Genomic DNA, 13,433 nt, shown 5'->3' on the forward strand with positions numbered 1-13,433 from the left:
ACTCGCATTTGTCCATGTGACTATAAATTCTGTTCCAAATTATAGTTTCTAGAAGTTTCCTCACCACCAAAGGTAGACTGACTGGCCTGTAGTTGCTGCGCTTATCCTTACACCTTTTTTTGAACTAAGTTGTAATGTTAACAATTCTCCTGTCCTCTGGCACCACCCCTGAGTATAAGGAAGACTGAAAAATTATGGCCAGTGCCACTGCAATTCTCATTCTCACTCCCCTCAGTATCCTTGAATGCATCTCATTCAGTCCTGGTGCCTTGTCCACTTTTAAGTACAGACAGCCTATCCAAACCTCCTCCTTATCAATTTGAAACCTTTCTAGTGACTGAATTTCCTCCTCTTCCACCATGGCTTGGGCAGCACCTTCTTCCTTGGTAAAGACAGATGCAAATTATTCATTTAATATCTCAGCCATGCCCTCTGCATCCATGTGCAAATCCCTTTTTGTCCCTAATCAGCCCTACTCCTCCTTTTACCACTCTTTTACTATTTAACTGCCTATTGAAGACTTTGGGATTCCCTTTTATGTTGACTACCAGTCTCCATTCATACTTTCTCTTTGCTTCTCTTATTCGTTTTTTCACCTCCCCTCTGAACCTTCTCTATCCAGCCTGGTTCTCAATTGTATTTTCTACCTGACACCTGTCATAATCACACTTTTTCTTCTTTATCTTAATTTCTACCTCCTTTGTCATCCACAGTGCTCTGGATTTGTTTGCCCTACCTTTTGAGGGAATATACCCTGACTGTGTCCAAACTATCTCTTCTTTAAAAGTAGCCCATTGTTCAGCTACTGTTTTGCCTGCCAACCTTTGGCTCCAATTTATTCAGCCCAGATTTGTTCTTATTCCTCTGAAGTTGGCTTACCCCAGTTAATTATTCTTACTCTGGATTGTTCATTGCCCTTTTCTATCGTCATCCTAATCCTTATGATACAACAATCACTGTCCCTTAAACGTTCCCCCATGGTTACTTGATCTACTTGGCCCATCTCATTCCCAAGAACCAGGTCTAGCAGTGCCTCCTTTCTTGCTGGACTGGACACTGCTGTAGATAATTCTCCTGAACACACCCTAGAAACTCTTTCCCCTCTCTGCCCTTTACACTACCGCTATCCCAGCCTATATTCGAATAATTAAAGTCCCGCATTATAACTACTCTATAAATTTTTGCAACTCTCTGTAATTTCCTTGCAAATTTGTCCCTTTACATCCTTCCCACAAATCTATCAATGTTTCTTTAATGAGTGTTATAACTTCAAGCCTTCACTATATCATCAATTTTTCCACGGCTTCATTTTAATTCTAGAACTATGTTTGCAGGTTTTCCACATTTTTTTTTCAAATTTCTAGTTACTTTACCTTTTCCCATCAAGAGTGGGTCTCTCACTGTTTAACTATTTTCCTGTTGTACTGTTTCTTTAACATGCAGTGATGACCGCCCCTGAACCTTTCTAAGATGACCGTCCGTGGACCTTTAAATCAATTCACAAGCTCTTACTTTTATTTCAGACAAGCCATTGGTTGTTAACTTGCCCATTTGATATCCATTATTTACTTCTGTTTTCTTTCCTTTACTCTCTTTCCCTCCTCACCAATTCAATAAAATGTTTATGTTTATAGATATTGCCATACCTCATCTCTTGTACTTTCAGTTTTGTTTCAAAAACCTTAGTTTAAACCTTTCAGCTGGTTTAGATTTGCGATTTGTCCCTGTTTCAGCTCATCTGCTGCTGAAATCCTCATTCATGCCTTCATTACCTCTCGACTCGACTGTTTCAACACACCGCTGGCTGGTCTCTGACATTCTACCCTCTGTTAACTTGAGGTCTTCCAAAACTCTGTGTCTCAATTCAGAGCAAGTCCAATTCCTCATATCATCCCTGTGCTTACCCTGTGCCTAAGTTGACTCCGGTCAAGCAATGTTTTGATTTTAAAATTCTCATTCTTGTTTTCAAATCCCTCCATGGCCTCACCTCTTCCTATCTCCGTAATCCCACCCCCACAACTCTCCCTGATATCTGTGCTTGTCTAATTCTGGCCACTTGTGCATTGCCAATTGTAATTGTTCCACCATTGGTGGCTGTGCCTTCAGTTGCCTAGCCTATAAGTTCTGGAATACTGTTCCTATACCTCGCTCCTCCTTTAAAAACACTCCTTAAAACTTACCTGATTGACTAATCTTTTAGTGATCTGATCTAATATCTCCTTATGTGGCTCAGCGTCATACTTTGTTTGCTAATGTTCCTGTGAGGCGCCTTTTGCTGTCTCATTGCGCTAAAGTTGCTAATATATACGTTGTTTTCGTATAGTTTATAGCTCAGAGGACATCAATTCTCCCTCTCTGCCTTAGGTGACTCTCTGTTAGTGCGTCCCAGATCTGTTGTCGGCAATTTCCATTATCCTCCCATGTATGAAATCCCTCTTCAAACACATTGTACATATTGGTTGCTGACACAATCATTATCCCCGAACTTGAGAGGTTGTGACTTGACTAATATTTTCGTTGTTAGGCAACAAACACTCGGGTCTCCGAATCCTACAATACCGAAATCTCCAATCAGAACTAACCACGCATTCGGCTAGCAACCGCCTCCCATTGTGACGTTACCCATTGCGTTGCGCTGATTGGGCGGGAGGAAGGGGGGGGTGGGATGGTCTCGGCATGATCTCGCGATGGTTTGGTCTTTGCTCTCGTCAGGAAAGTTTCGGTGAGATAGAAGCCACCGGTCAGGATGGAGGCGATGTCAGGGGAGTGAGAGGGAGAGTACGCGAGCCATGAACGGATTTAAATTTGGACAAGCGGGCGTTACTTATCGGTATATGCACACGGGCAGGTGAGAGAGAGAGAGACAGCAAGCTGGGCGCAGCCGTAAATGTTACGCCATTAAATATTAAGCGCGAGACACGTCTCGGGATGAAATATTGGGGCCGGAGCCGGAGCCGGTATTGACTGACTGAAGCTGGCGGAGTCCAGCTCGAGTGATTTGAATATTTAAATGAAACGGCCGGGGCGGCCCCAGTGGGTAGCATTGACTTTTCTATTTGTAATAGTCCGGTTCAATGCAGAGTGGGCGGAGAGATGGGCAACGGTTTCCATATTTCCTTCTGGTCTAAATTGCAGAGACACACTGATTCTTTCTCATGTTATTGCTGCATTTTAAAAAAAGTCCTGCACAAATAACTAGATCATTAACCCGCAGCCAGTGCCATCCCCACCTCAGTCTTCTGCCAAAATCCAAAGGAACATTCTGGAGAGTAATTGATAACCCAAGAAGGATTGCCAACTGAGGTTGGATGTATCCTTGAAGGTTTGATCATGTGACACCACCTGACGTGGAAAAATATTTCATGCACCTTTTTTGTACAGGCCTGAGTACCGTTAAATCACCTTGCCCCTATTACAGCCTTGGTTCAAACAGGGACGAAAGAGCTGAACTCTTGAGGTGAGGTGAGAGTGACTGCCCTTGATATCAAGACTGCATTTGACCGAGTGAGGCATCAAGGAGCCCTAGCAAAACTGGAGTCAATGGGAATTGGGAGGGGGAGGTCAACTCTCCACTGGTTGGAGTCATACCTAGCACAAAGGAAGATGGTTGTGTTGTTGGAGGTCAATCATCTCAATTCCAGGAAATCGCTGCAGGAGTTCCTCAGGGTAGTGTCCTAGACCCAAACATCTTCAGCTGCTTCATCAATGACCTTCCCTGCATTATAAAGTCAGAAGTGGGGATGTTCGCTGATTGTGCAAACATCAGTGAACCATGTTCAGCACCATTTGCGACTTCTCAGATACTGAAACTACCTGTTGCCCATGTGCAGCAAGACCTAGATAACATTCAGGCTTGGACTGATAAGTGGCAAGTGACATGCTGCACAATTGCCAAGCAATGACCATTGCCCTAGACATTCAATGGCATTCCATTGCTAAATAGCCGTCCATCAACATCCTAGGGTCAGGGGGGATGCTTACCATTGACCAGATACTTAATTGGACCAACCACATAAATACTGTGATAAAAGCAAAAAACTGCGGATCCTGGAAATCCAAAACAAAAATACCTGGAAAAATTTAGCAGGTCTGGCAGCATCTGTGGAGAGGAGCACAATTAACGTTTTGAGTCCGAATGACCCTTCAACAGAACCTGTGGCTGTGAGAGCAGGTCAGAGACTGGGAATTCTGCAGAGAGTAACTCACCTCCTGACTCCCCAAAGCCTTCTGCAAGTCAGGTGTATGATGGAATACTCCCCACTTGTCTGGATGAGTGCAGCTCCAGCAACTCTGAGGAAGCTTGATACCATCCACTTGACTCAAGACCGTCCTGAGAGAAAAGATTTCACCTCATCCCAATTTTAAGTGGGTGACCCCTTAGCAGTGACTCCTCATGACTGACCTGACTGTGGCCTCAAGTTTACTTTCCTGTCTACTCTCTATACCCTTTGAATCCCTTGTCAACCTTGCCTCCACTGATTTTTGGGGAAGAGAGTTCCACAAACTGATGACCCTCAGAGAGAGAAATTCTCAACTCCATCTTAAATGGAAGACCCCTCCTTTTTAAACAGTGTCCCCTACTTTTTAGTGTCTCTCACAAGGGGAAGCATTTCAGCTCTACTCTGTCAAGTCCTCTCCAAATCTTTTATGTTTCAATAAGATCACCTCTCATTTTTCTAAACCCCAATGGGTACAGGCTCAACCTTTTGTCTTAAGATAATCCCTTCATTTGAAGAATCAGTTGAATGAACCTTCTCTGAACTGTTTCTTATTCAATTATATTCTTAAGCAAGGAGACCAAAACTGTACACAGTTATCTTTCTTTTTCTCTCTTTCCCTGCTCCTTGAACTTAGTTTGGTGTTGGGTTTTGTGTGAAGGTGACAACACTGAACTTGGAGCCTCAGTCAGAGCTGATGTATATTTGGACTTAACATGTCAAAATTGTGAGATCAGACTGACATAAAAGAAAGGGACAAGTTGTTCAAATGACAGGCTCAAAGTTTGGGCACCTTACATGGGTGTATCGTCCTAAACACTGCTTAGCAGCAATACTTCTAAATCATTTCCTGGACTCAAACTCAGTAAAACACAATTTTCATAAAATAATGGTGTATGTGCTGGCACTCCCTCCTATAACCTTGTTTCCTCCTGATCATTGTATATTCCTTCTTTTGAAGTATTTCTCTCATTCTCTTTTTTAAATTATATTCCAATCGCAGTCTCATTAACCACTTGTGAACAATCCCATGGTCTCAGCCCTCAGTTCAAAAATCTTTCTTCCCTCTTTTTCCCATGCTTTTCCTGGTCAGAATCCTCTGTCTCTATCTCCTACTTTTCCACTGTCCCTCCTCTTCCTCATCTTCCTGTTGCCCCTTGATGACACTATTCGGCATTTTTAATCGGCAAAAGGACGGAAGGGAGGTGAGTTTTTTTAACCATGAGCTGTTAAGATCTGGAATGCACTGCCTGAAATGGTAGTAAAAGCATGTTTAATAGGAACCTTTGAAAGGATATTGTGTTGTATTTATACTTGAGAAGGAAAAAAATACAGAGCTATAGGAAGAGAGCAGGTGAGTGGACTAATTGTAAAGCTCTTTAGGGCCAGCACAGGTACTATGGACTGAATGCCCTCCTGTGTTTTATTAATTCCATGTAAGCTGATGAAACTCAGCTGCATCTCTTGATTTCTCCACTATTTCCATGTTGCCAGATAGCATGTTCAATATTCAATTATGAATGAGCTGCAGTTTCTTCCAGTTAAATATTGGGGGCCCAAGGTCCTTGTTTCCTGCCACCATCTCTAGACACTCTCAAGTTGTACTAATCTGTTTGCAATGTCTTGTTTGAGCTGAGCTTGTGCCCACTTGTTCTTACCATTACAAAGACAATTTGCAAAGACCTCCATAACATTTCCTGCATCTGCCCTGCCTCAGCCTTGAAACTCTTCTCTGTGCCGTTGCCATCTCCATACTTGACTAATCAAATACTCTCTTGGAAGCCTCCCAACCTGCATGTTCTCTAAACTTTAGCTCATCCAAAACTGCTGTCTGTGTGCAATCCTGCAACAAGTCCCATTTGCTGCTATCCTTGCTGGCCTATGTTGGCTTTAAGAAACCTAATTTCACCAGGTGCCTTAGTGTTTAAATCTCTCAAAATCTCACCTCTCTCATCTTCATAACCTCCTCCAGCTAAAATCCTCGAAATATCTCTCGTCTGAGGATGCCTCTACATGAAGCCCTTTATGATAATGGTGTGTGGTTCCACTGTTGCACTGTTAAAGGCATAAACACTCCAGTACAATTCTGTCCCCTCTTAATCTCCACACATGCACATCTATGCACAGGCAATCTTGAACAGCAGCACTGGAAGATTTGTTTTCCTCTCCCTAATCTCAAAACTTGCCTGTTTGTTTGCTCCCCATATCTTTTCACTATTTGTTTTAAGCAACTGTGTAATTCCCTATGGACTGTGCTACCACAGTGGTTTGTGGCAGTGAATTTCATGTTCCAACAGCATGCTCTCAAGATTTTTAACCTACCCTTTTAATTTATCTTTGTGATTGCCTTTCATTATCTGGCTGACCTACCCAAATAATTCATCACTTTATTGCAACACTTATAATCTTGAATGCCTTTATTGAGTCAACCAATCAGACAGTGGTCCTGTCAATTGTAAATAGAAAAATAAAATTCAAGCTTCTCCAGTATCTTTGTAACTAAGTCATCATCACTAATGAATCTGCACTGTATCACTTCTATTGCTTTTGAATCCTTCCTTTTACAAAGTTTTTTTTAGAAAAAGTTGAAATTATTGACATTTGTATTTCTGAATCTGATATGCCAAAAAAAAGTACTAGAAAATATGCTTCATTGGCAGTGCCCAGAAATCTGTTTGATACAGAATCTCATGAGTGCAATTACGTAATGGGTTATGTTTATGAATTTTACCTTAACTTTCCACCTACTAAATCTTCATCTTTCCTCTCCTATCATTGTTAGCCTTGCAAAATATACTCTAGCCCTTCAAGTTTACAAAATAGTTGAATTTGGCATAGTGCTTGCATAATTGTCAGATGAAGAGTTAAATGGCTGGAGTGTCATTCCTTACACTTGCATTTGCCCACAGATTTTTTTGTGGACTTAATGCATCAGATTCTGGTCAGCTACCTATTGGAAATAATGTGAGGGGAAGAAATATGGAGTTGAGAGAGAGGGACAAAATGTAAAAGGAGATATATTGTGTTTTTTTAAAATTCTCCAACAATAATTAAAATTTGAAGGAACAAGACTCCGGATTGGTAAAAGTTAATTTCTGGCGCCAGAAAAGTGGTTTGGTAATTAAGACTTGTCTTCTGATTTTAAAATAGACAATCCCTGACATTTTCTGGTCTAAGTTTAGTGTACTGTACACATCAGGTAATTATGAGAAGTTCACATTTAATGTATTTGAACAGCTAGTCAGATGATCAGATACCATTTTGGCCATCAGGACATCGCAGACACCATCTCCCTATTGTGTGTGTGGTCACTGGAAGTTGTTGTCTGATTGAAGCTAACAGCAATCACCATTTTTAAAAGTGTCAATGTTATTTTGTACCACGAAGTCCACACATTGTTGCAAAATATACGTTGGCTAAATGATTGTGTCAGAGCAATAATTGAGATCCGTTTGGGTTCTGCCAGGACCACTCAGCTCCTGATCTCATTACACCCTTCGTTCAAACATGAACAAAGAGCTGAACTGAGATTGACTGCTCTTGATGCATTTGACCAAGTGTGGCGTCAAAGAGCCCTAGCAAAACTGGAGTCGATGGGAATCGGGGGAAAACTCTCCGCTGCTTGGAGTCATACCTAGCACAAAGGAAGATGGCTGTGGTCATTGGAGGTCAATCATCTCAGTTCCAGGACATCACTGCATGAGTTCCTCAGGGTAGTGTTCTAGGCTCAACAATCTTCACCTGCTTCATCAATGACTTTCCATCATAAGGTCAGAAATGGGGATGTTTGGTGATGATTGCACAATGTTCAGTACCATTCACAACTCCTCAGAAACAGAAGCAGCCCATGTCCAAATGCAGCAAGACCTGGACATTATCCAGGCTTGGGCTGACAAGTGCCAGGCAATGACCATCTTCAAAAAGAGAGAATCTAACCATCACCCCTTGATGTTCAATGGCCTTACCATCGCTGAATCCCCCACAATCAAATCTGGGGGGGTTACCATTACCAGAAACTGAACTAGATTAGCCATATAATTACTGTGGCTACAAGAGCAGGTCAGAGACTAGGAATCCTGCAACAAGTAACTCACCTCCTGAGTGCAGCAGTTCAAGAAGGTAGCTCATTACCACCTTCTCGAGGGCAATTAGGGATGGGCAATAAATGTTGACCTAGCCAGCATTGCCCAGATCTTATGAATGAATTAAAAATAAACAACAATGATGTCAGTGATTGATGAAATAGGAACAGCCAGTGATAAGATATTGTGTTTATCACAGTTTCATTCAGTTGTTTGTCAAATGTCTGTTGAGCAATTAATATTCTGGTTGGACAGTGGAAAGCATCAAGATAACAGGCCACACTTTTTAGTGGATCCATTTGGCAGGGAACAAAAAATTGACTGGGCCGTTCTTGCTGTATTTTGATTCCAGTTATTCATTCCAGCTACAGAATCTCAGAATTTTAACGACACAGGAGACGGCTATTCGGCCCATTGTGACTGCACCGGCTCTCCAAATGAGCATTATGACTGAGCGCCATTCTTTTGCCTTTTCCCCGTACCCCTGCACATTGTTTCTATTCATGTAGTCATCTAATTCCCTCTTGAATGCCTCGATTGAATCTGCCTCCACCGCACTTCCAGGCCGTGCATTTCTTTTGGAAGTCCATGTACACCATGTTACCCTCATTGACCTTTTTTGTTACCTCTTCAAAACACTCCAAATTAGTTAAACACTATTTCCCCTGTAGAAATCCATGCTGGCTTTTCCTTATTAACCCCTATTTTTCTACGTGACTTAATTCTATCCCAAATAATTGTTTCAAGAATCCTGCCTACCACTGAAGTTAAACTGACTGGTCTATAATTGCTGAGCTTATCCTTATGACCTTTTTTTGAACAAGGGAGTAAAGTTTGCAATTCTCCAGACTCCTGGCATCTCCCGTGAGTCTAGGGAAGACTGAAAAATTATGGCCAGTGCCCCTATAATTTCTACTTTCACTTCCTTCCTTGGATGCATCTCGTCCGGTCCCAGTGCCTTGTCAATTTTAAATACCAACAGTCTATTCAACACTTATCAATTTTGAACCCTTCTAGTGACAGAGTTTCCTCATCTGTCACCATGGCCTGGGTAGCATCTACCTCCTTGGTAAAGACGGATGAAACGTATTCATTTAATACCTCAGCCATGGCCCCTTCTTCCAGGTGTAAACTCCCTTTTAGATCCCTAATTTGCCCTACTCCTTTTACCACACTTTTTCTATTGATGCTTTATAGAATACTTTGGGATTCCCCTTTATGTTGGTGCCCAGTCTTTTCTCATAATCCCTCTTCACTTCTCTAATATGCTTTTTCACCTCTCCTTTGAACCTTCTGTTTTTGTCTTGTTCTCAATTATATTTTCTACCTGACACTTGTCATAAACACACTTTTTGTTCCTTATCTTAATTTCTATCTCCTTTTTCATCCAGGGAGCTCTGGATTTGTTTGCTCCACCTTTCCCATTTGATGGAGTAAGTCTTGACTTTGCCTGAACCAATTCTTTGTTGAAGGTTGCCCATTGTTCTGTTACAGTTGTTCCTGCCAATCTTTCGTTCCAGTCTATCTGGCCCAGCTCCGTTCTTGCCCCATTGAAGTTGGCTCTCCTCCAGTTAACTATGCTTATTCTGGATTGCCTATTATCCTTTTCTATCAGCATCCTAAGACATACAATACATCCTAAAACATCATTGTCTCCACCTAAATATTCCCCCACTGACACTTGATCTACTTTGCCCACCTCATTTCCAAGAACCAGGTCTAACAATGCTTCTTTTCTTGTTGGATTGCAAACATACTGCTGTAGAAAATTTTCCTGAATACAGTCTAGGAATTTTTTGCCCCTCTCCCATCTTTTTCACTACCACTGTCCCAATCTACGTTACAGTAATTAAAGTCACCCATTATAACTGTAATGCTTGCATCTCTCTATAATTTCTCCGCAGATTTGTTCTTTTACGTCCTTCTCACTAGTTGGCGGTTTATGGACTACACCGAGCAATGTAATTGCACCCTTTTTATTCCTTAGCTCTAGCCAAATTGATTCTGTCCTTGAACCCTCTGGGACATCCTCTTTCTTCAGCACTGCAATACTCTGCTTAACCAATACCACCACTCCATCTTCCTTTCCTATATTTTCTGAACACCTTGTACTCGGGGATATTTAATGCCCAGTTCTGCCCTTCCTTGAGCCAGGTCTCTGTTATTGCGCAACATCACATTTCCACATGGCAATCTGCACCTGTAACTTCCCAATCTTATTTACTATACTCCGTGCATTCACATACATGCATAGTAACCCTGATTTAGTTTTTGTTAATTTCTCCCTCACCCTGACTTTGCCTATTAACTATTCCCTATACTAGTGCTATCTGTTCCTCCCAGTATTTTGTGCACCCTGATATTCTCTCTCATATTTTCTCTTGGTTCCCACACCCCTGTTGAGTTAGTTTAAACCCTCCTCAACAGCACTAGCAAAACACCTCGCAAGAAACTCAGTCCCAGCTCCGTTCAGGTGCAACTCATCCAGCTTGTACAGGTGCTAGCTCCCCAAGAACTTGTCCCAGAAAGCTAAAGACCTCCCTTCTGCACCATCTTTCCAGTTACGCATTCATATGCCTTATCCCCTCATCTCTGTACTCTCTGGCATGTGGTACTGGGAGTATTCCGGCGATTTCTACATTGAGGTCCTGCTTGCTAATCTTCTACCTAGTTCCCTAAATTCTGATTGCAGGACCACATCCCCCTTCCTACCTAAGTCATTGGTACCAATGTGGACCACGACCTCTGTTCACCGTCGCCCAGAAGAATGTCCTGCAGCCACTCTGACATCCTTGACCCTGGCACCAGGGAGGCAACAAACCATCCTGGAGTCACGTCTAACATCACAGAAATGCCTGTCTGCTCCCTAACCAATGAATCCTGTATCACTGTTGCTCTTTCTTCTTCCTCCTCACCTGTACAGCCGAGCCGCTCATGGTGCCACGACCTTGGCTCTGACTGCACTTCTCTGAAGAATCAGCACCCTTACCAGCTTCCAAAACGGAAAAACAATTTGTGAGCAGGACCACAGGGGACTCCTGCACTACCTGCCTACTTCTCTTGGACAGCCTGGTGGTCACCCACCCATTCCCTCTCTGTCTCCTGACCCTTAAGCTGTGGTGTGACCTCCTCTCCGAATGTGCTATCCATGTAGTGCTCAGCCTCGCAGATGCGCCGCAGTGACTCCAGCTGCCGCTCACGCTCTGAAATCTAGAGCTCCAGTTTCTGTAGCTGGCAGCACTTCCTGCACAAGTGGTCGTCTAGGACACCGGCAGCGTCCATGACTTCGCACATATTACGAGACACGCATTCTATTCGACTGAGCTGCCCTGCCTTGTCTTAACTCTACTTAACTTATGTTAACTTTATTCTACTTTGGATTATTTATATTACTTCATTATATTGGCCCTAAATTTCCCTTATTTCTGGCATCTCACAGTTAAATCTAAGTACTGCAACTTGTTTAAAAATATTGCAATTTTCTAATTTACTCACCAAGTCCTATTTACCAAGGCCGCCACTCTTCTTTCTAAGGAAAGGTAGAAAAGGAAAGGAGCACCTCCTCACTGAACTCCCTCAGTCACCTCTCCTCGCACTTTTTCTATAGCTTTTCTGCTATCCTCTATGTGTTGCTGACTGCCTGTTTCAGAGTCGTCCTCTCTCACTCTCCTCTCCTGATTCCTGATCCAGTTCCCACTTTGTCCAAGTGCTGAAATCTCTGAAGCTGTGTTGCATTCTTCACCTGACTTCTCTCCCTTTTTCAAGCTCCATTTCCTCTAGCTGCTGTTTTCCTGAGCCATAGCCTAAATTTTTACTTGCCTTTTCTGTTTCGAGTTGCTAACAGACCCGCCATGTATTTCCATGACTTTTGTTTTTTAATTTTTGAATCACTTTTAACTCATAGAATCCAGAATCAGGCTTCAAACAGGGATGTGGGCATTTCAAATATCTTTACAATTTGTTGAATATTTAAGTGTTCCTAATTGGAATATAAAAATACGTTTTTTAAGTAAACAGGTAATTTGCTGAAACCATGTTTATTCAAAAATAGCTACAAGTTGTATGGCTTTTTAAGGTGCATGCAAATGTCCTGCCATATATCATAAAAGTGAAATTCAAGCTGTTTGTAAATAATATCTACCTCCTTTTCATTCTTTCCGCATTCCCAACAGAGAGCCATGTCAAAAGGGATCGTTGGTAGATGAATCAGTGCCATGTTTTTGTAGTTCCATTTCTGACCTATACTTATTCCAGCATACCAGGAGGCATCTCTTTTTACAACTAAGCCATCTATTGTATTCTGACTCTTTGATACATTATGGTAATTAAAAATGTCAGTTCAGTCAAGGTCTCTTTTCTTTCCAATTATTGGGTACGTTGATTAGTTTCCATTAGTATAGCTTTTAACATAAATTTGGAATAGTTTATTCAGCAATTGGCTAATTCTTGAGGAACAATGTTTCCATTTTCTTTTTCAAATCCTGAGGTAGGTGTGTGATATAAGATTACCTTTAAAAGTTGAAAAGCTGCAGGTTGTAATTTTAAATCCCTCTGCAGCAGGCTGAAGTGAAATAGCTATCAGGAAAGGATTGACAGGCTGAGTCTTTCTGTCATGGGGGAAAAAAGGCTGAGGGGTGAAGTAATGAAGATTTTTAAAATTGATAAGTTTTGATAGATACAGGGAGGATTCATTTTTGCTTGTGGGGAAGAGCATAACTAGAGACTATTGACATAAAAACCCAAAGGGAATCACCCAAAATGTGGTGAGAATATGGAAATCTCTACCACGGAGCTTTGAAGCAAATAGTGTAGATATATTTAAAGGGAAGCTAGAGAAACACATAAGGGAGATGGAAACCGATGGTTACGATGTTAGATTTAGATGAGGAAAGCTGAGAGGAGGCTTGTTGAGCACAAACACTAGCATGCACTTTTTGGGCTGAATGGTCTATTTCTGTCCTGAATACACCATGTAATTCCATGTAAGCTGTCCTATAGGCTGTATTCTTGTATGCCAGGAATAAAATAAGTTTAGATATTTTAAATACAAACAGAATCATTTCACAGATTGTAAATTGACTATGTGGTGACCTTCCTTTTCCCTCAGTGTCATTTGCTCTAAAATATGAGAAGT

General features: G+C 41.8%; 1 protein-coding gene across 3 annotated transcripts in view; it reads left to right on the plus strand.

The window, feature by feature from the left end:
- The first annotated feature begins 2,712 nt into the window (after nt 1-2,712).
- Nucleotides 2,713-13,433, plus strand: part of slc30a9 (solute carrier family 30 member 9) — a 136,963-nt gene continuing 126,242 nt past the window's right edge. For all 3 annotated transcript variants that reach the window (XM_041196346.1, XM_041196336.1, XM_041196355.1), the window contains exon 1: nt 2,713-2,848. The gene's annotated coding sequence lies outside the window, so the exon portion shown is untranslated. The remainder of the gene's footprint in view (nt 2,849-13,433) is intronic.

Source organism: Carcharodon carcharias, chromosome 1 (genome assembly GCF_017639515.1).
Source record: "Carcharodon carcharias isolate sCarCar2 chromosome 1, sCarCar2.pri, whole genome shotgun sequence".
Classification (NCBI taxonomy): domain Eukaryota; kingdom Metazoa; phylum Chordata; class Chondrichthyes; order Lamniformes; family Lamnidae; genus Carcharodon; species Carcharodon carcharias.